Source organism: Vulpes vulpes, chromosome 15, assembly GCF_048418805.1.
Source record: "Vulpes vulpes isolate BD-2025 chromosome 15, VulVul3, whole genome shotgun sequence".
Taxonomy (NCBI): domain Eukaryota; kingdom Metazoa; phylum Chordata; class Mammalia; order Carnivora; family Canidae; genus Vulpes; species Vulpes vulpes.
Window position 1 is genome coordinate 25,777,386 of NC_132794.1, and position 27,185 is coordinate 25,804,570.

Consider the following 27,185-nt stretch of genomic DNA (forward strand, 5'->3'; position numbering starts at 1 on the left):
CGATATTGTGTCTTCCTATCCATAAACATGGAATATCTCTCCATTTATTTAGATATTCCTAAATTTCTTTTATTAGATTTTTGTAGTTTTTCTATATAAATGCTATACATTTTTAAAATTTATATCTTAATCATATTATTTTCTTATTTTTTTTTTTATATGGGACACTTCACAAATTTGCGTGTCATCCTTGCACAGGAGCCATCCTGATCTCTGCATCATTCCAATTTTAGTATATATGCTGCTAAAGTGAACAGTATTGCATTGTTTTTGGTCTTAATGTAAATAGCATTGTGTTTTAAGTTCCAATTCCAATTTTTCATCATTGGCATATAGGAAAGCAGTTGACTTTTGTATATTAATCTTGTATTTTGCACTTCTGTTATGATCACTTATTTATTCCAGGAGTTTTTTTGATGATTCTTTGGGATTTTCTACATAGACAATCATGCCATCTCTAAACAAGGACAATTTTATTTTTTACATCAAATACTGTATACACTTTATTTTCATTTTTTTGGTATTAATGAGTTAGCACTTGTAGTATAATGTTGAATAGGAGTTTTGAGAGGGAATATATTTGCCTTGTTTTCAGTGTTACTAAGCATCTAGTTTCTAACCATTGAGTATGATGTTAGCTGTTGGTTCTTTACAGATGTTCTTTATCAAGTTGAGGAAGTTCCTCTTAATTCCTAATTTGCTTAGAGTTTTTATCACGAATTAGTGTTTGATGTTAGGATGTGTCAATTTTTTTTAAACATCATTTGATATGATAATGTAAATTTTCTTTTGTAGCCTATTTATATGATTGATAGCCCTAACTGATTAACATTTGTTGAACCAGTCTTATATACCTGGAATAAATCCCATTTGGTCATGGTATATAATTCTTTTTATATAATGTTAGATTTGGTAATATTGCATTGATTATTTTTGTACCTATGTTCATGAGAGATATTGGTCTGAAGTTTTCCTTTCTTGTAATTAATGTCTTCATTTGGTTTCAGTATTAATTTTTAATGGAGATATTCCTGGTTTTTGAGTAAGGATTTTTAGCAGTGCAGTAACACCTATTTTATTTTATTCCTTCTAATTAAATTAAGTTTGATTTACTTCAGTTTGATTCAATTAATTCAATGCAGTACCATCATTAAATAATGTATAAGTCGCTCTGCTATATAATGAACTAGATGATAGATAAAACAGGTTCCAGACTTCTTGAGGCTGACAGTCAATGAATATGTTCCCTAAAGAGAACAAATTCTAGATCATATTAGTTGGTGATGGAAAAAGGAAATTCTTTAAAAACTGTTTAACAAAGCTTTGGTAGACAAATTGAATTAAGTATCTAATTAATCCTGAGGAGCATGGATTTTACCAGTTTTTCTTTGCATTGTATCCTCAGGGCCTAAAGACAGCTTCTGGAATAGAATAAATACTAAAGAAATTTTTATTGAATAAAAAAATAAATTGTTGGTATATTTCTGAATGATAATCTGCAATGGTAGTCTAAATCTAGGCATCTTCAACTGTCCTAGAAATGTTTTTAAGTACTTAATATAAATGCTGTCCTTGACAATTTTTAAATAATTTTCATAATAATATTTTATTTTCTTATCACATCTTAACATCATTGTGATTGCAAATTATAAAAATGTTTGAAATTATGTTTTGATATATTTTTGATTGATCACTGATGGGGATTTAAAGAAAATAATTTTATTTAAAAATTAGCTCCTCTCCAAATTACATAAAATAATTATTTTTTAATGATATTTTCACTTCACACGCAGAGTGCCTATTGTCCTCCTTCTCCTTCTCAGTGAAGTTACTTGTAGTGTTCAGTACAATCATAATTTTCATTACCCTGGGTCCAAAAGAATGTTCCTTCATTGACCAATGCACATTTTTTTTCTTCTTTGTTTTATACCTCTACTTTTCTTTTAGTACTTGTGCTGTATGCTAAGGCATACTGACCACATATGCTTACTGAGGACTGAAATGTGACTAGTACCACAAGATGAAATTATATTTTCAATATATTGGATTAAATCAAACATATTAATAAATTGGTTTTACTTGTTTTTTTAATGTATCTACTTCAAGATTTAAAATTACATATATTTTTCATATTATATCTTTGTTGGGCAATGTTGGAGACTGTTAAGGTTATGTGGGGTTGCTATTTATTTGTCCATGGGGAATAAACTAATTGTGATTTTTAAATTGCTTATCATGCATCTACTTGTTTTTTAGATGCCCAGAGAAAAAGACAAGCAACTTGCCACCTAAACATTGATGTTTCTAATAGGCTTTTCCAGTGGTGGGGAATTGGTAGCACGTTGGTGGAATCTGATATTCATGAAAGAAGACTCTAATGGGTCAAATGACGTGTCTAAATAATCTAGGTAACCTAATTAGGCTGTATTATCTCCTTTGACAAGAATATTAATACAGTACTAGAATTTATTCTGAAGTCTTTACCTGGTTTGGATTCCTAGACCATGTTCAAATTAGTGTAGTTTCTTTGCTACTTATTCAACAGAGGAGGCAGCATCTGTTTTACTTTGAACATTCTTATTATCTGTACTACTAGTCTTTGAATCACACTAAATTATTTTTCTAGCCTTGAGGTCTGTGCCTTTCACATTCTGCAGACCATCACACAATTTCCCCCATTTTTTTTTTCTTAGCAAATTTGTCTTGGGTAATTTATGCTTCATTTATATTTCCATGAATAAAATAATCTGACTCATTCATCATTTTGATTGCTATCCTTTGGAACACTTCCTTATATTTAAACTATTCTGGATTAGAGAAACCTCAGTACTTTCCTGAAAATAAGAGTGATCTCCATTTCATGAACAAGTTATGTTCCAAAAGGGTAGGGATAATGTCACAGCTGGAGTTTCAGTCCTAAGGCTAGCTCACCAATCACATTGTATACCAAAAGTATTATGTCAATAATGCTGTGAAATTTAACAATGCATACTTAAATGTCTCTATGAAAAGCCTTACATTTCAGTTTGGGTTGGCAATATTGCATCATCTTTTACTGTGATGGAATTATGGAAGTCTCCCTGACACTCCTATCTTTTAGCAAGAAGAAAGGAAAATCTTTCTAAATTAATTTTTGTAAGTATCACTAAGGGTCAGTTTAGTGATTTAAGTAGCTGAAGTGTTGGAGAGAAAACTCACTTTTTGGCACTGGATTCTGACCTTAATTTCTTCTTTTCATTTTTTCTTTCTGTCTTTCTTTATTCATCTGCTTTCTTTCACAGCACCATCTATGGCTTAGAAGTAAAGTTTCTGTTCATGTTGGCCTAACATAGAAGAAAAATAGTGTTTTTTTTTCTTTAATCTCCTTTTCTAAAACAAACAAAATTCTTTCTCATTATTTCTTTGTCATTTGTAGGAATACGGCAATAACTGTCCCTTTTTAAAGCAACATTACCCTTCTTTCACTTAGTGATTTTATTTTTTTGTTTTTTGTTTTCACTTAATGATTTTAGAGGTACATATGGATGGTGGAAAGTAATCTCTGTACAAAAAGGGCTTAAAGGACATCAATCCACATTTTGGTGGAAAACCAGTCATAGGCCATGCTGCAGAGTCACCAAAGGCACTAACTCTGGGGATGCCTGGGTGGCTCAGTGGTTGAGCATCTGCCTTTGGCTCCGGTTGTGATCCTGGGGTCATGGGCTTGAGTCCTGCATCAGGCTCACTGCAGGGAGCCTCCTTCTCCCTCTGCTTATGTCTCTGCCTCTCTCTAAGTGTCTCTCATGAATAAAATAAATAAAAAGCCTTAAAAAAAAAAAAAAGGTACTAGCTCTGGGATGGGAGGACTTTTATGGAATCTGGCATAAGAACTGATAAGGACAGTGCAATGGGAATGACCAGATCTGAGAGAGGAGCAGGGTGGAGGTATGGTAACTTACTGAGATTTAGCACTTCATTCTTTAGATTTTTTTTTTTTCTATTCTGACCTTAACTAAGAGAAAGGCTGAGAAGTACAGAGAAGATGGATCAATAGGACAAAATATTAGGTTTAAGCCAAGGAGAAAAGGGAAGGTAGAAGAATTTTCAAGATATTTTCCTATTTTGGATGTGTATCTGCATCATCTCAGGCTTGTTTTCCTTGAAGAGCTTTGAATATCCTTTATATCTCATCAGCAGTTTCCTTCCTCCTTTAAAAGGTATCTTAAGACATGGTTTGTGCTCAGTTAACTCTGTTTTTGTGGAATTCAACTTTAAATTCATAGAAATTATATTCATTGAGTGGTTATGTATAGTAGGTGCCATTTCAGAACCTATGAGTAGGTCAGTGTGCTTACACTGGGGCCCTTGAAGTTCATGAATTTATAAACCACATTAAAAAGGATGATCCCTGGAACATTCACATCAGGCGAAACAAACCGACCTGAGGTCATTTGTGATGCATGTGAATAAGCAAAATTAAACAAATTTATTTTGCTGCAGAATTCTACTGATTTCTTAACATGATACACATATTGTAACTCTCCAAAAGGGAGGTGCAGTGTTCATCCCTCAAAGATATTATTAGCCAGAGAATTCTTTTTAAAACACTACTTCCAAGAACTAGGATGGTTTGGAATACAATATGTGAAATGCGGAAATATATTTCATTTTAGTATCATTTTCCCACATGTTTTAAGGCTAGGCCTTTTCTAAAACATAAATCTAAGAGCTCAAGGAAAAACTTTTTTTTTTTTTGGTATTTGTCATGCTGCAATTTTATCAGCATTACTTATTTGAAATCAACTGGAGAATTTATTTGGAAAAAAAGGGTTCTATAACAAAAAAAAATATGATAACCACTAATCTAGCCAAGTGCCTCATTTTTGTAAGTTAGAAAACTTGAGGCCAGACATTCCTTGAAGTGATTAATTATAGATCTTATAAAAGCTAAGGCTCAGAACCCTAGTCCAGTATTCTTTTGTATTCCCCAAACTATAGTATGTCTAGTAAAGCTCAGATATAGTAAAAATGGGCTGTAATACATAACCCACTCAGTGACAACAAAATTTAGTTCTTCCCAGTCTATTCCTCAAGAGTATTTGCTTATTTATTTCATGTACATAATTTTTTCTTATTAAAATAAGGTGCTTCACTTATATTTTATTCTTATACAATCTGTACTTCATTGGACTAATACATATTCAATAATATTTTAATTAAATTCTGTAATATTTTTCTCTCTCAAAGTAATTAACACCAATGTCTGTTAAGTAACCTTTTTGCTGCATATGCCTATTGTTCTTTATTTCTTATGGCTCCATTTTCTCACTCTTGGCTTAAAATTCTCAGCTGCCAGTCATTGTGATTAAGGAGCATGATTATGGGCTTTGGAGTGAATCACAACTGTTCTTGAATTCCAGCTCCATTTACAAGGTATGTGACGTTGGGCAGATGACAAAACTTCTATGAGTCTAAATTTTCTCAATAGAAATAAGGTGTGATGTCAGCTTCATGGGTTACCACAAAGTTCACAGATTTTTCTGTTCAGACCTTGGACAAAGTCTTAAACCCCAGGTCCATTCTTTTTGATTTTCCTTCCGTCCCTTCCTTTCCTTTCTCCCTCCATCCTTTCCTTCCCACTTCCATCCCTGCATTATAGCAAACAAAACCTAAAGTGTCCATTGGTGGTATCGTTGGTTGCTTTTGGGGATGTCTTTCCCCAACCTGAGTTGAATTGGACACAAATTCTCCAACCATTAGGCTATTTTATAATTTAAAGGACAAGGCTTTTTTTTACTCTAAAGCAAATCACTTCATAAAAGTAGATGAGAAAACACAAATAGGTCACAGGAACATTGGAAAGCTATAATTATAGCTTTATAGTTTTTTGTTATTTTGTTATAGTTTTCGTACCTCTTCTAGAGATCCCAACTCATTTCCTTTCTTACCATTTTGAAGTCTATATTAGACTTCTGTTTTCAGCTTTCCTTTCTAAAGGTAGGATTTTTCAGATTGTACTCCTTCTTTAATTTTACTCAGGGAATGAAACAGACATTCTAACCCATCATATTAGACGTATCCTGATCAGTCATCAGTCACCTCTAATTTTAATGGGGACTAGGCATTCTTGAGAATCTCTGCACAGTGTACCTTCCACCTCAACAGAGCACTCCAAAGGATCATTACCCTTCATCCTCATGGGATTGAACCAGACAGCATGTTGTCTATATGGCATTTTGCCAGGTTCATAGTATGTCATCAGGAAATATTAGTTTTCCCTTTCCCTCATTCCAAAGTGGGAGGAGAACAATGTTCTCCAATTCCATGTAAAGAAAATTATTAGTGACTAATTCTGTGAACTAATTTATATTATAGTTTAATTTAGCTTTCTTACCACTTTTCCATGTGCATCTGACTGCTCTAAGGTAGGCTTTTACTACCTCTACTTTTTGGGAAGCTTTACTGCTAGCATCTTCCCTTACCTGCATTTTTTATTCATTTTTTTCTTGATATTTTTTTTTTCTGTTTGAACTTATCACTTGACTATGCCTGTTTCTCTCTTGTCTATATAGTCTTCGAGATGCCACTTTGCCTAAAATATTAATCTTGTTGTTTGTATACAGCTCTTGTACATTGGTAAGAGTTCTCCATGATTTTCTATCCTCATATCAATACATTTATTCTTGAGTTTTATGAGCCAGGAACAGCTGAATCACATCAACCCATATGAACATCAGGGTTGCTTTATCAACTTTCCCTCATATATTCTCCCACAATTGGCCCACGATGCTATATGCCATGCAGGTAGAATGATAGAGCCCTAACGAGAGTAATTATAGCCACATCTTTCAAAACTAAACAGCTGTGTTATATTCAAACTCCATTACATATAAATGAGAAAGCTTGCATTTGGACACTTGTCTGTGTTTTGCTTCCAGGGAGTATCTAGATACCCAACTCTTTGCTCATTTATGAAGACATTCTGCCTTTAAAAACATTTAGATAGGAAAATTTTGCTGCAGCTATTACAAAAGTTGAAATTGAAGCCAAAACATTCAAGCCAACATTCACGCAAGTATATCCTTTGCTGTACAGTTAGAATTTGGAATAATTACGTCACTTATGAAAGATAGTGTGTTCCAAATGGCACTGTTTAAATTTCCATTTGCTATTGTATAGAATCAGTTAAATGATAGTTAAAATTGAGCAAGTTAGCTAAATTAAGAATAGGGGGACTATAACATTGTTAAAGCATTTTGTCGTTTTAAATCCTAAATTTTCATGTTTCCCTAGCAGCAGAGGTCATTGGCATTATAACATTTTCTTTTGTCCCCTTGGGTTGTTGCTGCCATCAAAATTACATCATTTTAAAGAGCTCTAAGCAGCTGAGAAGCTCAACAAATGACCTGTAGCTTCTTCCACTGTTACTACATGTTGAAGTGGAAATCAGTTCTTTGCGTCAAATTTTCTAGTCTGAGAAGAAAAAATTTATCTTTTGTCAAAGTAACTAAGAAAATCACTAAAGAGCCTATATAACTTTAGTCTTATTAGACACTCATTGGGATATCTTTAGTGAGATTCAGAGAGAAAGTAAGAGAAAATGTTAAGAACTGGTTTGTATAGATTCTGGTCCCTCAGAGGGAGGTTAGCACTTTATATTAGGAAGTCTAGTTATCACTTTATGCATTCTTAGAAACTTAAAAATGTAGGACAGAACTACTGAAAGAGCCATGACATTCTATAATTTGGATAGTAAAAGAAAGTATATCTGAAGGATCTGGGATTCTTTCATGTTCAAATAGTGCCTTAGAACTAGTGGTGAAGAGAGACCATAAAGATTCAGTGGAATTTCTCTCTTATTAAGCATGCTACATTTCTTTATATTCCTTCACATGTTGTTCTTCAGTGCTTCCGTTATCAGAATTCTGTTCCATAGATGAAGGCACTTTCCTACCCTCTCATTGAGCTCAGCAAGATTTTTTTTTGCAACTTGTGATTTTTTTGGTTGTTTTGATTTTATTTAAATTTAATTTGCTAACATATAACACCCAGTGCTCATTCCATCAAGTGCCCTCCTTAGTGCCCATCCCCCAGTTACCCCATCCCCCACCCTTCTCCCCTTCTGCAACCCTTTGTTTCCCAGAGTTAGGAGCCTCTCATGGTTTGTCTTCCTCTCTAATTTTTCCCCACTCAGTTTTCCTACTTTCTCTTATAGTCCCTTTCAGTATTTTTTTATATTCCACATGAGTGAAACCATATGATAATTGTCTTTCTCTGATTGACTTATTTCACTCAGCACCATACCCTCCATTTGTCAAAGCAAATGGTAGGTATTCATCACTTCTGTTGACTGAGTAATATTCCATTGTGGGTAGATATAGATATAGATATAGATATATAAATCTACATCTGTATCTTTGGGGTAAATACCCAGTAGTGCAATTGCTGGGTCATAGGGTAGCTCTATTTTTATCTTCTTGAGGAATTTCCACACTACACCAGCTTGCATTCCCACCAACAGTGCAAGAGGGTTCCTCTTTCTCCACATCCTTGCCAATATTTGTTGTTTCAAAAATATGGAAGGCTTCATGAATTTGCATGTCATCCTTTGCACAGGGGCCATGCTAATCTCTGTATTGTTCCAATTTTAGTATATGTGCTGCCGAAGTAAGCACGACTTGCATTTTTTTTTGTATAAGATAGCTTATTATTAAGGCTACTTATGAGACAGAAAAAAGCATGATTTTACATTTATACAAAACTTGTAATCGAAAATGTGAAAGTGTGACACTAAGGGTAAACCTCCCATGAACCTATTTTTAGACTGTTCATGAATCTTAAAATGAAGAGGTACCCCTGCCATGATGAGTACTGAATGATGTAAAGAATTGTTAAATCATATATTGTACACCTGAAACTAATATACCACTGTATGTTAACTGTATTGGCATTAAATTAAAAATATGCAATAAAATTAAAGAAAAAGATATATCCTCTTTCCCTTCCCCAGTGCTTAATCGTGGGAACTTTCTAGTCACAAAGACTAGCAAAATGAATTTGTTCATGATCCCTTCTTGGTGGTACTGTATAAACTAAACCTGTAAGTCTTTTGAAGTTTACTCCCCCCCGCCCCCCTTTTTTAGGTTGTTGGTTTGGAGTTCTGACTTTGTTGGTTGTGAAAATTCCCAAACTGCATGTGAATACTTGACAGATAATGACTATATATACTACAAGAACAGACATAAAATATGATTCCATCTAAATCTGTCAACTTAGACCATAATTAGTATAATTCTATATTGTTTTAGTTGCATTACATCATTTAGTTTTAAAGCAAACAAATATTTCATCAGAAGAAAAATGTGTAAATGTTGAGTCAGCAGAGCCTAGAGCAATTTCCTGTGCCTTAACGTCAAGGAAATCTTGCAGAGACAAGTGTTTTAGAAATTTCTGAAATAAAGCTAAAATAACAAGGGCAAATGTCACATTGCTTTATTCAATTGAAATAAAAGGGAAGAGCTCTTGTTGTAAAGATTGTAGCAAAAAAGAGACATCATGGGAGGTATATATTTCAATGAATGTCTGTAGCATGCTAAACATATTTGGAGCATGCAACATGTAGCATCAAAGAAGAGGTTAGAAACTATAAGAATTTGACTTTTTGGATTACTTTGCAGTGCTTTTCATTTTCAAAAAAGGAACAGACAATGTGTTTCCAGGGAACTCCCGTCTCTTTTGGATGGTATTTGGTGTGGATCCTGAAGTATGTCATCGCTATCCCTTGATAAAGAAGTATGTCTTTTTAAAGCAAAGGGCAAACTTCTGCAGCTAGATAATCATATATTTTTCTTTGAAGACTGGGTGCAAGGATGGCCACTTTATCCTCTGGGAATGGCTGTGTACTTTTGGATTCTCCCACACTCTGGGAATTGTCCTTAGGCAACTTTGGATGGATCCATGCTGGGCTTTTGAGGGTAGAGTTTTAAAGCTCAGAAGAGAAGGTTGAAAAACAATCTTTTTCATCTCCAAATGAAAATGCAAGGAGTTTTTTTTAAACAGAATGTAATTAGCCTAAGTGGAATTGGGCCAAGAAAGAAGCATTAACAGGCTAAATGTGCCCCCAGTTCTTGGAGGATTTTAAAGATGGGCTCATTCTTAACTGTCATGAAGAAAAGGTGTAGTAGCATTTATAAAAGTCTAAAATAGGTAAATGGGAGACATGAAAAGAAACAGTTCAATTTTCTCACAAAGATGACAACTGAAGCTAGCCAACCCCTCCCCAGTCTAAAAATCCATGTGACTAATTTTTCTAAGCAGTCACTGGAATGTTCCTGCTGGGAACAGGACAGATAATATATGTAGCTGGCACTGTCAACCGAGAGAAACTATTGTTCCAATTGGGGGAATGGAGGCCAACTCCCTTCAAGACTTAAAGAAAAGCTAATGTAAGACACATCTAAAGTAACCGAAATGAGAAAGGGGGAAAAAAATCTCAAATTAACTATGCAGTGTGCCAACTGACCAAATGTAAAACAAAACAAAACAAAACAAAATAATCTCTTTCCCTCAAACTAAAAAAGAAGAAAAAAGAACATTTGTCTTTGTGCTTGCTCTGTGTTCATTTTGGCTTGCTTCAGATACTTTTCCAAGTTTAAGTTTGAAACTTGATGACTCCCAGGAGCAGAAATGTTCTTTCCTAGGTGTCATTTTTATCTATCTCTGTCAAGCCCTTTAATAAGAAATCAAGGAGAACCGTCATTTAAGAGAAGAAAAGGAAAAAAAAAAAAAGGATACAGTAAATGGTTGACTCCAGAATAAAAGGTAGTAGAAATATAGTAAATTTACCCTAAAGAAGGAGGTTTTCTTTGGGTGATAGAAAGGTCTGAGAACAGTGCCTTTTAAAATATGACATCTGGAACTCACTAGAATTAACTACTTTATGGGGAAAAAAACCTCTCCAGATTAAAAAAAAAAAATTCCTCCTACCCAGATTTTTTTTTTAACTGCCTGCTTTTTCATTTTAGGTAAAAAGACAGAGTTTTGGAGATAAAGATGTGTTTATGTGCTTTTGTAACTCAAAGGCAATTTTGATTTTAATATCAAACTCTTTCAGATTTTGGCTTGTCATGAGAGCAAATGCCCCAGAGTGTTTGTTTTAGTCTTTAATTGAACCGCTTATATGTGAAACTTGAAAGAGATCTTTAGTGTCTCCTGCAAGGACATTTCATACATGCAATGTGGGCTGGTAAGCTGGAAGTTGGAACAACAGGATTTGAATCTCCAGCTGAGCGAGACTGGATAAATAATATAACTGGAAAATGGCGATAATAACAGTTGACTTCTTATATCATAGATTTATAGAAAAGATTAAATGAAATAATGAATGTGAAAGCACACTAAAATCTGTCAAAAGTTGTATGAAGTAAGGTACTGTTTTCCTTAGTGTGTGTTCTTTTCTCAATACACTTGCTTTATATTAGTTTCTTTTCAAATCTTTATTTCTATTTCATCTCTTTGAGTTGTACTTATTTTACTGTAAGTTTTTTAAAAAGAATTAAGTAGATAATTATTTACATGGTTAAGTTTTTTTCTCATTTATTTCTGTCAATTTCTAGTGTTCATTTCAGAGATTTTGACTCAAGTTAGGAGACTAGCCTTGTCCCAGTTTACCTCAATGCTCAAGAGTCCTGCATAGAAATGAAGGCAAAGGAGCACAATATAATTTTAAAGACATTACAAACACTTAATCTTCCCTCTAAAAATATGAACATTTGTGGGGTGCTGGTGGCTCAGTTGGTTAAGATCTGACTCTTGATCAGTCCAGGTCTTGATCTCAGGGTCATGAGGTCAAGCCCTGCTTTGGGCTCCACACCAGGCATGGAGCTGACTTAAAACAAAAACAAACCTGAACAATTATGCTACATATGAGGAAAATGCAAGGGAGGGAGATACTGGAGGAAAGTACATGTGTGAAAAGTGGTGGCAACCCCAGTAGAAAATAGGCAATGACATGGGACTGTGGGATCAGAATCAAAAGGTATTTTAGAATTCTCTGGTAATACCCACAGCATGATAAAAGGAATCTTTTAAATAACATCTCTGATGAGGGATATTAGTACTGATTTTTACTTTTCAATTGAACCAAAGCTGTTGTCTCTCGTACAGTGTTTCTTAAACTTTAACATCTCTGATGAGGGATATTAGTACTGATTTTTACTTTTCAATTGAACCAAAGCTGTTGTCTCTCGTACAGTGTTTCTTAAACTTGCATGCAAGTTGCCTGGAGACTTTTTCAAAATGTGCATTCTGATCAAAAGCTCTGGGGTGGCGGCTGGGCTAGTGAAAGAACTCAGCATTTCTGACAAGCTCAGTCAGTGCCAAAGCTGCTGCTCCTCAGACAACAATTTGAGAAGCTAGGCCAAATGTCACTGTAATTATTTTTCCCTTACAAGTAACACTCCAAAAATAATATCTATGGAGAAATTGTGGCTATGGAAATACTATCCCAGAAAAATTTCCATTTTTGTATGACTTTATTGAGCTGAGCCTGATGTACAACAAACTGGCATTTTTAAGTGTAAAATTTGATGAGTTTTGACATATGATATATGACCATGAAACCATTAAAACAGCCACAATCATGAACATTTCTATCACTCAAAAGTTCTTCGTGCCCCTTTGTCATCTTTCCTTGATTTCCCCTCTCTGTAGACTGTGTGCCCACTAATCTACTTTCTGTCATTTTAGATTATTTTCCATTTTCTAGAATTTTATGTAAAAATACAATATGATATGTACTTTTTATTATCTAGCCGCTTTCATTTCCTTCACTCAGCATAAATATTATGAGATTCACCATTTTTGAAAATTGGGTTTTTGTCTCATAATTGAGTTGCATGTATTGAGTAGCATGTACTTTTTATTGCTGAGTAGTATTTCATTGAATGTATGTACTGCCCTGTGTTTATCCATCCAGCTGCTGATAGACATTTGTGTCATTTCTAGTTTGGGGCTATAACATTAAACTGTTATGGATATTCATAGACATGCCTTTGAATGGACATATTTTATTTCTTTAGGAGAAGAATGAGTTGTATAGCATGTGTATGTTTAGCTTTTTATGAAATTATCAAATGATCAGTGGTGATGGTATCATCTTACACTTCCACTAGCAATGCTTGAGGATTCTATTTGCTCCTTCCCCACTTGTTTAGTTGGTATGAACAGTCTTTAATTTTAGTCATTCCAATTGTTATGTAATAGTATCTCATCATGGTTTTAGTTTGCATTTCTCTAATCATTAATGATGTTGAGGAGGTTGTCATGTTTACTTGCCATTCATATATCTTCATTTGTGAAGTTCCTATTCAAATGTTTTATCATTTTTGAAAATTGGAAGTTTGTCTTGGTATGCTGTACAAGTTCTTTACACATTCTAAATCAGGGATTGGTAAATATTTTCTTTAAAGGGCCAGAAAGTGAATATTTTAGGCTTTATAGGCCATGTGATTTCTGTTGCAACAATTTCAATTCTGGCCTTGTATCATGAAAACAGCACTTGAGACCTAAATGGATGAATATGGCTGTGTATCAATAAAACTTTATTGACTAAAACAAATGGCACATCAGACTTAGCCAATGGACTTGTTTTGCTGATTTTTGTTCTAGATGAAAATTCTTTTTCAGATATATGCTTTGCAAATGTATTTTCTCTGGTTGTGACTTGTCCTTCCATTTCCATAAGAGTGTCTTACAAAGAACATTAGTTTTACATTTTGATAAAATTTAATATTTTATTAATTTTTTAAATACTCCATGACTTTTGTGTTTTATTGAGGAATCTTTGCCTAACCCAAGACTTATTCTTAGTTTTTTTCCCCAAGCTAAGGACTCTTGCTTTTTTTTTTTTCTTACTCCGCATGGATATCCAATTGTTCCAGCACTGTTTTCAAAAGATTATCTGATCTCTGTGGAATTGCCTTGCCATTTTTGTTGATTCAAATGACTATATGTGCATGAGTCTTTTTGAGGACTTCCTTTATAGTTCCAAGGATCTATATATCTAGCTTTCTACTAAATACATACTAACTTGATTATTGGGGACTGAAAATAAGCTTCAAATCAGGTATTATAAGTCTTTCTACTTTGTTCTTTTTCAGACTTTAGCTATGTGAGGACTTTTGTGTTTCCATATAAATTTCCATAGTATAGCATGCTGGGATTTTCATTGGGATTCATTGAATCTATAGCAAGAGTTTGGGAACTATAGCCCATATGTCAAATCCAGCTTTCAGGCTGTTTTTGTGCTGCCCTTCAGCTAAGAATTTTTTAAAACAGGTCAGTCGGAGAAGAATTTGCACTTTTAATCTTCTGATATCTGAGCATGCTCTATCTCTCTACTTTTGCAAGTCTTCTTTAATTCTGTAAATATTCTGTAGATTTTAGTGTACAAATAGTTTACATCTTCATCAAACTTTTTTCTAAGAATTTAATATTTTTGATGCTCTTTTAAGTGGTATTTTTTCCATTTCTTTTTCTGGGATTTTTTTGTTATATATTTTAACTTTTAAATATTGTAGTTGAGTTATGATTTTGCTTTACTTACATATTAATTATAGTACTTTTTAAAAAGTTCTTTTAAGATTTTCTATCTAAACCCACTTGACTTCTTTAAATAGTGTTACTTCTTTTTCTATCATAGTTTTTACCTTTTTCCTTCCTATCCTGAAGTCTTATATTTAGTGTCTATAGCATAATGTTGCACTGAAGTAGTAAGAGTGAACAACCTTGTTTTGTTTCCAATCTTAAGGGGAAAGTATTCAGTCTTTCATTAAATATGATGTTAGTTGTTGATTTTTCTTAGATGCCTTTTATTTAGTTGTGGAAGTTCCTTTCTTATTAGTTTCTTAGGGCTCTTATATTATTACAAACTTGGTGGCTTATGCAACACAAATTTATTTTCCAACAGTTATGAAGGCCAGAAGTCTGAAATTAGTTACTCTGGCCCAAAACCAGGGTATCATCACTGTCCAGAGGCTCTAGGGGAGAATCCATTTTCTTGCCTTTTCCAGCTTCTAGAGAGTTCCGTTCTTTGCATTCTTTGGCCCATGCTGTTTCCTTTATTTCTAAAACCTGTGTCTTAGAATCTTGAGATTCTGAGGTCATCATAAAACCTTTTTTCTTCTGTACTAGAATCTCCACATTACTACCTTCTTATTTTGGCATTCATGGTTGTCTTAGACCTCATGCAGGTAATCCAAGATAATCTGGTTTCGAGATCATTGACCTAATCATACCTTCAAAGTCTTCTTGCCATATATAATAATACTGACAGGTTGCAGTGATTAGGAAATAGTTATTCAGTCTACCACAACTTTTATTCCTAGTTTACTAAGTTTTACAATCATAAGTGGATATTGAATTTTGCCATTCTTTTTTTGCATCTATTGGGAATACCATATGATGTTTCTATTTGATTCTGTATTATGGTGAGTTATATTGTTTGATTTTTCAAATGTTAAATAAAGCTTTCATTTCTGAGATGGGTCCCCCATCTAACCATGACGTATGATTCTTTTTATATATAGTTAAATTCCATTTTATGAAGTGAGATTAAGAATTTTCCATCTGTGTTCATGAGGGTCATTAATATGTAGTTTTGTTTTGATTTTTTTTTTGGAATCTTGTTATCAGAGTAACACTGGCCTCAGAATGAGCTGAAAAATCAATTGGCATTATTTTTCCTTAAATGTCTGGTAGAATTCACCAGTGAAGTCTTACTTTGCCTGGAGTTTACTTGTTGGGAAAATTGTTAAGTACAAATTCAGTTTTTAAATAGATATGGGGCACCTGAGGGGCTCAGTTGGTTAAGCAACCTCCTCTTGATTTTAGCTTGGGTCCTGATTTCAAGGTTGTGAGATCTCAGGGTCATGAGCCCCACCTCAGGCTCTACCACTGAGCTTGAAGCCTGCTTGGGATTCTCTCTCTCCCTCTGCCCCCTCAATTGTGCATGCATGTGCACACTTTCTCTGTAAAATGAAATAAAATAAAATAGATATAGGGCTATTCTGTTTGTCTATTTCTTCTTGAATGAGCTTTCATAGTTTTTTTTAAAGGAATTTTATTCATTTCATTTAAATTATTGAAATAATTGTAGTTTAAAAAATAATATTCTTTTATTATTCTTTTAATGTCTGTAGCATGTGTAGTGAGTCTCCTTTTCCTGTATGATATTGGTAATATGTATCTTCTTTCATTTTTCTGACCAAAAGTTTATCAGTTTTATTTGTCTTCTCAAATAATCTGCTTTTGCTTTCATTGATTTTTCTCTTGGTTTCTCTTTTTCTCTGTATCTTACTCTCTTTTCCTGTCCTGTCTCTTTGTCTCTGTCTATATATACACATATATATATGTAATTTTATTCTTTTGCTGATTTATGCTCTTTATTTACTTTCTTCTGCTTACTTTGAATATTATTTGCTCTTCTTTAATTTCTTATTATGGAAGTTTAGTATATTTATTTCAGATCCTTCTGTTTTTGTTTCATAAGTATTTAAAGCTTTAATTATCCCCTTATGAGCTGTTTAACTTGCACAAATTTTGATATATTGTGTTTTCATTTTTATTTAGTTCATATATATTATGATTTCCTTTTTGATTTCTTCTTTGACGCGTCAATTATTTACAAGCATGTTGTTTTGTTTAAAAAAGTTCTGAAAAAAAAGTTCTGGATTTTCCATATATTTTTCTGTTATTGATTTCTAATCTAATTGTCATCAGACATCAAGTTTTTATGTTTTAAAAACTTATTTTCATTGAGACTTGTTTTATGGCCTGAAATATTTTGGTAAGTGTTCAAAAAAAGTTTGTATTTTGTTGCATTTTTTATCTTTATTGTTTTGGTCTTTAATTTTTTATAAATTTTTCCATGTCTCTCCGTATTATGCCCACTTTTATCTACTTTCCTGGATATATAGGACATATTTATAATGGCTGTTCTAACATTTTAAAAAAGATTTTACTTACTTATTTGAGAGAGAGAGAGGGTGAACACAAGTAGGGGGAAGGAGCAGGGAGAATGGAGAAGCGGACTCCTCACTGAGTGAGGAACCTGATGTGGGGCTTGATCCCAGGACCCTGGGATCATGACCTGAGCTGAAGGCAGCTGCGTATTAACCAACTGAGCCACTCAGGTGCCCCTGTTCTAACATTTTTGTCTACTCTTTAATGTGTGTCATTTCTGCATCTGTTTGTACTGAGTGATTTTTCTTGTGCTTCTTTGCATACTTGGTATTTTTTTTTTTTAAGATTTCACTTATTTATTCATAAGAGACAGAGAGAGGCAGAGAAACAGGCAGAGGGAGAAGCAGGTTCCCCATAGGGAGTCCAATGTGGGACTCAATCCTTGGACCAGGATCATGCCCTAGGCTAAGGGCAGATGCTCAACCACTGAGCTGCCCAGGCATTCCTTTTCTTTCTTTCTTTCTTCCTTCCTTCCTTCCTTCCTTCCTTCCTTCCTTCCTTCCTTCCTTCCTTCCTTTCTCTCTCTCTCTCTTTCTTTCTTTCTTTTTTGATTGGATTTCACACTGTGTTATATGTGGTGTGCTACAGTATTTGCATTCCTTTTAATATTTTTGGACTTTATTCTGGGAAGCATTAAGTTGCTTCAAAACAACTTGATCCTTTTTAGGTATGGTTTAAAGCAGTATCCTTAAAGGATTCTACCCAAGCGCCTTGTGTTAGGAAGCTTTCTACTCTGCAAGCTCATGCTCATGATGAAGGCTCAAAGGGAGCGCTCTGCAGACCTTTGGTGTTTTCTCTTGTGTAGCTGTCCCCTTCCCCTGTGCTATATTTTGGAAACTTCTCTAGACAGCAGAATAGGACAATTTTAGGACTTAATTTGTTTTTTTCCCCTTGTCTCAGAGGTCATTGTTCTCTAACAGCAGAGTCAAGATGGAAGCAGAAATAAAAACAGATCAGTTTTTAAGTGCTATTCATATTTTAGACATAATGAGACATCTGTTTCATGTGGGTTCTGATTTAGAAAGTGTCACGTGATCATTTTAAATACTATTGTGTATATCTCTTAATAATTTGAAGTCTTTTTTAAAAATATTTTACCTATTTTGGAGACAGTAACACAGGTTAAATCCAACTCACCACGTACTTAGTATCATCACCTGTGCAGCTGAACCTTCCAGGAGAAAAACACAAGTAGAACACCGGTTTCACCTTAAAATTCATAATCATTAACATATATCTATTAAGGTAGAATACTAATATTAAGGTTGTTAAAATAAAACAGTTAACATAGAACAATTTGAAGAGTCTTATATAATCTTCATCTTTGCAACTGGATGTAGCAAACTTTTCAAAAGTGAATCCAGTGTATATATAGTTCCTTTCAAACCTATGCATTTGCAGAGGAACCTTAGTGTAAGAGGTATTTCTTTAGTTGTGGAAGCTGGTTCAGGCACATGGAGCTGTGAGATAGAACTTACTTTGGCATATGGTATATGAGTAGAGGGAAGGATTGAATTGAACTGGTGGGCAACATTAAATCTATTGCTCCACTGGCAGAATTTGTTAGAAATATGAGATCAAAACCTAGCTCTTGGGAAAATTCCTGTGGAAGTGTTAACTGTTAATAGGGGGGAAAAAGAAAAAATAAAATTGACTATGTTAAAAAAAAGGCTTTTATTAAATTCTGTTGGGGTTTTTTTCATGTAAAGATTTTACCAAGAATAGTAGATAGCATTTTATATAAATATATTAGCTGTATTTCATTTCAAGTGGGATTGAGTCACCATTAACTTGTACAAAATAAATGTACACATGCACATTATACTCCTTTACTTTTGTTCTCTAATTCTGACATTGACAGCTTGGACATACAATAATGCTAAGAAATATACTTCTAGGAGGTGTATGAACTTTTGACATCTGTTTAAAATGAAAGAAAACACTTTATTGAAGGTAAAAATGGACCCTAGATTTAGATTGAAATGACATAAATGACAATTTTTGAAAAGTGCTTGCTTTTTTTTTTTAGGTTACAGTGTTTCATACAAATCTAATTTAACCAATATGACTATATATTGGAGTTATATTAAAGAAAAGAATATGGGCAGCCCAGGTGGCTCAGTGGTTTAGCGCCACCTTCAGACCAGGGCCTGATCCTGGAGATCTGGGATCAAGTCCCACATCCCTGCATGGAGCCTGCTTCTCCTTCTGCCTGTATCTCTGCCTTTCTGTCTCTCTCTCTCTGTGTCTCTCATGAATAAATAAATAAAATCTTAAAAAAATAGAAAATAGTTATATTGTAAATTCAGGGAATGGAGTTAATGTCTGTCTTATGGCATGTGTTTACTAAAAACTGGAGGTTTTAGCACCATTTTCTGTTCTAATTTCTATTAAATTAGATAAGATCTTTGATCATTGATGCCTCAATTCAGGCGATATTGTAAAGTTCTCTTGAGGCAAAGGTTCATGAGAGAATCTAAGGAATTTTTATGGGTCAAGTAACATTAAGGTGGACCCAGAGTGGCATAGCAGCAGGAGGTCTCTTTTGTCCTCTAAGAGATATGAGCTATGATTTGCTACTTCTCACCATCTAAGGAATTTAAAGTTATATACAATATGACCTCATCCATTACTATAATGTCTGGCAAGTAATACTGTTAAATCACAGCTGACCAATAACATAATTTCTACTAAATAAATATATTGCAGCTGCAAAAAGTTTAGTGACTTTTTGCCCATGATCAGTTACTGAGTCAGCATAGGGCCAGGAATAGAAATAGAAAATTCAATAACTTATATATCTTCAATATTTTTGCAGCACACATTAAAATAGTCTCTAAGATGAATGACATACAACATGCTGAGTCTTTGTTCCTCCCGCTAGATTGCATTAGCTTACCTTCATTGGTTTTTGCCCCAAGTTAATTTTACTTATTAGGTCTGTGAAAAACATGGCCATGTCCTTGGGGCCTCTGGACATGCACACCGAAACAAATCAATTATTTGAAATGCCACAGAATAAATGCTATCAGAATAAGCTCCTTGGGAGAAGAAAGGTGTCATATAATTCAAAGCAATTTATAAATATCTACTTTCAGACACAGTGTGAGACCTTATCCAAACTTCTTTGAAGGAGATTTAAACAGAACTGCTGATATTATGATTACATTTTCTCTTGTTTCATGCCTAGGGTAATGTTAAGGCAGCAGAGTTCAAGTATTTTCTCTAGTATTGGTAGAGAAGTATAAAAATATTGTATTTACTTATGAAGGGACGTATATAGAAAATTACTTTGATTCAGATAGCTTCAGCTGGTAGAGATTTATTCCCACTGGGATAGTGGAATCTCTGTTGAGATTTTAGTGCTGTTCTTTGAGTATTGAAAATATTTGTAAAATAAAATTCTAAAGTAAATGCCTTTTAGATATTATGTCGATAAGATCAAGGTTCTAATATGTTGCTACAAATTTGATGAGGATTGTCAAAAAGTGAATTATGAGTCCATATAATAACAGTTACAAAGAAGACTTCTATGAATGTGAATAGTGAATAGATAAGTGGAATAAAAATATTAAAAGTAGGTTTACATAAGTATTAAGGAAACTGTATTTATGTAGTTTCAGAATTAAAGCACCCATCTACACACACCTAAGAAAGAAAGAATTTAAACTCTAATTATCCTGAAAAGTATCAAGATGATTATAAACTAGGCATTATTAGAAACTGACATTCATAAAGTATCTGACTTAAAAAATTTTAAATTTATTTTAAACTTATTTTTAAGTTTTTATTTAAATTCCATTTAGTTCACAGCATTATATTAGTTTCAGGTGTACAATACAGTGATTCCACATTTCCAGACAACACCTGGTACTCATCACAGCAAGTGCCTTCCTTAATCCCCATCATGTATTTAACCCATCCCTCCATCCACCTCCCTTCTGGTAACCATCAGTTTGTTCTATATAGCTAAGAGTCTGTTTCTTGGTTTTCCCCTTTCTCTTTTTCCCCCCTCTTTGCTCATTTGTTTCTTAAATTACATATTTGAGTGAATTATGTAGTATGTGTCTTTCTCTGACTGACTTATTTCACTTAGCATAACACTCTCTGGCCCCATCACTGATCATCAGGGAAATATAAATCAAAACTACGATGAAATATCACCTCACACCTGTCAGAATGGCTAAAATCAACAACACAAGAAACAACAGGTGTTGGCAAGGATGTGGAGAAAGGGGAACCCTCTTGCACTGTTGGTGGGAGTGCAAACTGGTGCAGCCACACTGGAAAACAGTATGGAGGTTCCTCAAAAAGTAGAACTATCCTACAATTCAGCAATTGCACTACCAGGTATTGACCCAAAGAGTACAAAAATACTAATTTAAAGGGTTACATGCACTCCTATGTTTATAGCAGCATTAACTACAATAGCCAAATTATGGAAACAGCCCTAGTGTCCACTGACTCATGAATGGAAACAGAAAATAAGACTGATCTGTGGAGAGCCCATGCTAAGACAGGTGGTTCTGGGAGTGGCCTTTAGGAGCATATACTCTGGATTGGATTTTGGAGTAGGATCATTTATTGTTAAAAAGGTAATTATCATCCTGTTCTTGGTCTTAAGAGGTTGGAGATGTCTTCTTTTCTAAAAGTATAAAAGCATAAAAATAGAGTCTCATCTGAGTCAGTCAGGATTCTCCAGAGAAACAACAAATAGGATGTATGTATGCATATAGAAAGAGATTTATTGGGATCCCTGAGTGGCGCAGCGGTTTGGCACCTGCCTTTGGCCCAGGGCGAGATCCTGGAGACCCGGGATCGAATCCCACGTCAGGCTCCCGGTGCATGGAGCCTGCTTCTCCCTCTGCCTGTGTCTCTGCCTCTCTCTCTCCTTCTCTCTGTGTGTGTGACTATCATAAATAAATAAAAAATTAAAAAAAAAAAAGAAAGAGATTTATTTTGAGGAATTGGCTCATATAATTATGGGAGCTGGCAAGACTGCTTCTTGGAAGGTAGCTCTACTGGTGAAAAATTACCTCAGTTTTTGGTTATCTGGGAAGAGCTTTATCTCTCCTTCATTTTCGAAGGACAGTTTTGCTGTGTATGGTATTCTTGGTTGGTATTTTTTTCAGTTCTTTAAACAAATCATCCCATTCTTTTCTTGTCTGCAAAATTTCTCCTGAGAAATCTGCCAATAGTCTCATGGGGATTCTCTTGAATGTAATGAGTCACTTTTCTCTTGTTGTTTGCAGAATTTTCTCTTTATTTTCGATTTTTGATTATTTGGTTATGCGTTTTGGTGTAGACCTCTTCAAGTTTAACCTATTTGAAAATTTTTGGGCTTTGTGAATCTAGTTGTCCATTTCCCTCTGCAGATTTGGGGAGTTTTTAGCCATTAGTTTTTGGAAAGTATTTCTGTCCTCTTCTACTTTCTTTTAGGACTCCCATAATGTATATATTGTCTTTTGATGGTATCCTATAAATTTTATAGGCTGTTGTCATTCTTTATCATTCTTTCTTTTTGCTCCTCTGACAAGATAATTTCAAATGACTTATTTTTGAGTTTACTAACTCTTTCTTCTACTTGAGTGTGTTTGATGTTGAATCCCTGTAATGAATTTCTTGGTTCAATCACTGTATTCTTTAGTTCTAGGATTTCTCTTTGTTTTTATGGTTTCTACTAATTTGTTGAACTTCTCATTTTGTTTATGTATTGTTTTCCTGATTTCATCTAGTTATCTGTGTTCTCTTGTAGTATATGGAGCTTCTTTTTGATGTCAAGTACATTATATATATCTCCATATATTTGGGGTTAATTACTGAAATTTTATGAGTTTCCTTTGGTGGTGTCATGTTTCCCTGATTCTTCATGATTCTTGTATCCTTGGATTGGTATCTATACATTTAAAGATGTGGACACTTTTTCTGATCTTTACAGACTGGCTTTAGCAGAGAAAGGCATTCACCAGTCACTCAGCCGTGGATTCTAGATGAGCCAGTTGTGCTGTCTGTAGTCACCTGGAATCTCTTACTTGGGGCCATAGGCAGATAAATGGGGCCTGCTGCTGGATTCCAAAGTTGTGCAGGATCTGTTGCCAGTGTTGATGGTCAAATGAGATCAACCATCAGTGTTCCATGGTCAGGCAGACCTGTTGCTGGGACCCCTGCAGTCAGGAGGGGCTGGATAGAGAGGTTTTACAGTTAGGCAAGGCCACTGGCAGGGATTCACAGTGTAATGAGGCTATTGATGGGGTTTTGTCAATTGGGTAGAACCAGTAACAGGGCTCAACAGTCATACTGGTGGGGTTCCAACATGGGGCAATGCTACTGAATGAGGCTCCTTGATAGGGCTGATATGTAGGGCTCCTGGGTCAAGTGAAGCTTTTGTAGTGGGGCCAGGCTCTTTATGGGAATGCATGTCTGGCAGAGCCAGTAAGAAGGGCTTTGTGGTCCTGAGGTCCCTAACAGGGCTCTGATTAGGAAGAGCTAGTTGAGGGTGTTTCTTAGTTGCAAGGCTGTTGACAGGACTCCCCAGTGGGAGAGAGACTTCTGACAGCCTCCATTATTGGGCAGAGTGGCTGGTGGAGCTCTTGATCTTGTGGCATCTGCAGGGGCAGGGGAGGCTCCATGGTTAGGAAAAGCTGGCAAAGACCTGGTAGGGCAGCAGTTACACAGGGCTTATAAAGCCACTGGTGGAGGTAAGGGGCTAGTGCCAAAATATGCACTTGCTGGCATCTAAAAGTCTTGTTCCTATTATTTGTTCCTAGATGGATGTCCCCATTTGTTTGAGCCATAATTCACTTATTGTTCTGCATGAGCCAAGACAGAATTAGGCCCACTAAGACAGTGTCAAAGGCTGAAGAAATTGGATGTTCATCTTGGTCTCTTTTCCCTTATAGGAAACAATGTAGGCCTGTGGATCCTTCTTGTCACTGTACCAACATCTAATTATAAGTGTAGCAGACCAATAAAGAGTAGCCTTAACAGTTCCCTATGTCAGAGACAAGATCTTCATAAAAGGGGACTATAAGCCTGAGACTTAAGACTGACAAACATGGCCAAATTTCCCTAAATTCTCTAAGCTTGCAAAGAATCTCATGCCAGAGAAAAAAGACTATTCTTGTTTGGAGAACATGTGAAAACCTTAGCCAACACTAGCAACTTAAAACACAATGCTTTGTAGCCCACAACTTCTGCTCTTGTCATTCCCTGTGTCCTCTACTTAATATTATGATAAGAGCTCAACACAGCCTGAACTAGAAAATAAAATTCTTGGGGCATATGGGTGGTTCAATTGGTTAAGTATCCAACTCTTGATTTTGGCTCGGGTCATGATGCCAGAGTTGTGAGATTGGGCCCTGCAACAAGCTCCATGCTCAGTGCAGAGTCTGCTTGAGACTCTCTCATGCCTTCTCTTTCTCTTTGTTCCTCCCCCCACTCACACATACTCTCACTCTCTCGCTGAAAAAATAAATAAAATCTTAAAAAAAGAAAATAAAATTCTTGCTATGGGAGGGAATAGTTCACAAACAAAAGAAGTCACAAGATTTGGCTAACATATGCTGTCAGGAACCAGAGGAAAGTATATAGGATCTTCAGGATGTTAGAATTCAAGGGATAAATTATAAGCCTGGGTAGGGAAAAACCAATTAAAATTTTTTTTATTGGACTTCAATTTGCCAACATTTAGCATAAAATCCAGTGCTCATCCTGCCAAGTGCCCCCCTCAGTGCCCATCACCCAGTCACTCCAACCCCCCGCCCACCTCCCCTTCCACTACCCCTTGTTCATTTCCCAGAGTTAGGTGTCTCTCATGTTTTGTCACCCTCACTGATATTTTCACTCATTTTCTCTCCTTTTCCTTATTCCCTTTCACTAATTTTTATATTCCCCAAATGAATGAGACCATATAATGTTTGTCCTTTTCCGATTGACTTATTTCACTCAGCATAACAACCTCCAGTTCCATCCACGTCGAAGCAAATGGTGGGTATTTGTTGTTTCTAATGGCTGAGGAATATTCCATTGTATACATATACTACATCTTCTTTATTCATTTATCTTTGGATGGACACCGAGGCTCCTTCCACAGTTTGGCTATTGTGGACATTGCTGCTATAAACATCAGGGTGTAGGTGTCCTAGTGTTTCACTGCATCTGTATCGGGAAAAACCTATTGACATGGGGGCAAAGTTTTAATGTTTTGGTAAGTCTAACATGTTTAGATATGCCTCTGGGATGGCTCCTCATAACAACAACAATAACAACAACAGAAATACAATATCTGATGAACAAAAGCCTGAAGTTAGACTCTGCATTGGAAAAATTAGAGTGTCTCACTCAGTTTTCCAATATAAGTTCACACACCAATACTCATTGCTTGAAAAGAGGCCAGATTCCACTAAGAAAGATCTTTGCAATATCAACATATAAATTTATGAGAGAAATACAGGTTTTCCCCCAGGTAGCTGTAGTTACTTACCAAGGTAACTGTTCTGGAGGAAAAGAAACTCCTAGACTATGAGCATTGTTTGGATAAAGATCTGAGGTTACACAGTTACCCAGTGACCCAAAACGCCACTATGGTCTTCTGGATAAAGTAGGGGTTTATGGAGTTCAGGATGTAAATGGAACTCTGGCCTAAGTCTATTTCTTGATGAACCCCATGGTACATGTATCTACTTGGAAGGCACTTCCCTAATCACTGAATGCATATTTTGTGACTGGCGGAACTCTAAAATTCATTTCCCGACCTGTGAAATAAGAGGCCATCATTGTAGGAAGGCTCATGGGATATCCCTGAATCTATTTCCTCATTTTCAGCAAAAATCAGAAGCAACAGTACAACACCAGAGGACCCGCCCAGCTTAGTGCCACTATGAAATATTTAAAGGACTATGGAGAGAGGAGTTAGTAACATCATATCCCTGTTTAATTTCTCTCTGTGGTTCCTGTAAACACAAATTGATCATGGCAGATTATGGTGCAATAAATAAAGTTAAATAAATGATACTCTATTCTCAGTTCTTTTGCTGAATATGGTATATTTATTTTAAAAATATAAACACAATCTAATAGTGTATGCAGAAGAGAAGGAAAAATCTGCTAGGGGAAACTCTAGCGAGGTATTTTGCCTATTACATTTTTGATTGATATAATTCATGAAGAAAGACTAGCTTTGCCTTCCTGTTTTAGTGCTTAGTCTGAGAAGGAACTCAAGAAACCAATTCTTAGGAGGAAAACTGATTTCATAATCTCAAGTGGAAGTCACAAACAGGCTTTCCTGATAAAATCTTCAAAGCTTGAAGAGATAAGAAAGACAAAAAGCATGTATTCTGTTAAATATTTCTTAATAAATATGCAGAAAACGACAGTTATGAACATAGTGTTTGTATATTTAAAAATGCATCTATTTTCTTGCTCTAAGTATTTTGTCCTGACAAGAGTTTTGCGGATATTTTGTTCTAGAAGGTTCAAAAGTAAAACTTACCGATATGTCAGGAATATATTGGTGTTATATATCAGGAGTTCTCTGTATAATGAACATTCTAGACTGTCCTAATGGTGTCAAACAATGAGAAGTCAAACATGATCACATCTATGTGGCAAAGAGCACAGTGAAGGAATAGTGGGAGAGTGAATCACTGTTGTCTTTGTTTTATGCTTCATGCTTTTGACTGGTTTATCAGATGATTATAAAAACAGCAGTGACTTGTTTGTTTCCAAATAGCCAGACTCTTCATATTGGCTCACCACCAATTATGCAAGTGCTAAGTATTCAAAGAAAGACTGCAGGTAACCTTTACTTCTCTTTGGTCCCTTTACCAAACCTGTACTTCACTTATTACTTGTTAACATTTTGAATTTCAGAAATATACAGGTAAACACAGTTTGCTAATTTTTACTTAACCAAATACATTTTTTTTAAATTTTTTTTATTTATTTATGATAGTCACAGAGAGATAGAGAGAGGCAGAGACACAGGCAGAGGGAGAAGCAGGCTCCATGCACCGGGAGCCTGATGTGGGATTCGATCCCAGGTCTCCAGGATCGTGCCCTGGGCCAAAGGCAGGCGCCAAACCGCTGCGCCACCCAGGGATCCCCCAAATACATTTTAAAATAGGTAAAACAGGGGCACCTGGGTGGGGCTTAGTGGTTGAGCATCTGCCTTCGGCTCAGGTTGT

The 27,185-nt window shown here is 35.2% G+C and overlaps 1 long non-coding RNA gene and 2 other non-coding genes across 3 annotated transcripts in view; all 3 read right to left on the reverse strand.

The window, feature by feature from the left end:
• LOC140595813 (uncharacterized) overlaps window positions 1-27,185 on the reverse strand; it is a 187,492-nt gene that overhangs the window by 24,690 nt on the left and 135,617 nt on the right. The window lies entirely within an intron of this gene.
• On the reverse strand, window positions 154-257 carry LOC112917745 (U6 spliceosomal RNA). The gene has a single exon (XR_003234527.1). It is a non-coding gene; the product is annotated as a U6 spliceosomal RNA (small nuclear RNA).
• On the reverse strand, window positions 8,550-8,654 carry LOC112917738 (U6 spliceosomal RNA). Its single transcript, XR_003234520.1, has one exon. It is a non-coding gene; the product is annotated as a U6 spliceosomal RNA (small nuclear RNA).